The following is a 403-nucleotide window of genomic DNA, read 5'->3' as shown; positions in this document are numbered from 1 at the left end:
CAGTCTGGGTAGCGTCAACAGATACTTCTGCCGAAGGCACGTCAGATCGGTGGGCGTTCCCCGTAACCCTCCTGCGGCTTTCGACATGCCCTCTCCCTGAAACCTGGGAGTCCGGCAGTGGTCTAGGCCTAGAGGCGAAATGGGGCCGATCTGACGCACCCCCCTCCACAAACGAAGGAGCACTGTCACTGCACTTTGCACCTTCACTTTTGCCTTCTAAGGCGAGCACTTAGATTCTAAATTACGAATCGACTCTAAGATAAGCGTAAGGGTATTACCCTCCACAGACACTGTTTCAGGGCCCGAAGGCAACACTACAGGGTTAGGAGTAGTGAGTTTAAGGAGGTTAGTAGGAGAAACATGAACTTCCTGACGTTTACCTGAAACGCTCCTGAGGAAGACC

This window comes from Macrobrachium nipponense, chromosome 24 (assembly GCF_015104395.2).
Source record: "Macrobrachium nipponense isolate FS-2020 chromosome 24, ASM1510439v2, whole genome shotgun sequence".
Taxonomy (NCBI): domain Eukaryota; kingdom Metazoa; phylum Arthropoda; class Malacostraca; order Decapoda; family Palaemonidae; genus Macrobrachium; species Macrobrachium nipponense.
Note: the sequence above shows the minus strand (reverse complement) of the source record.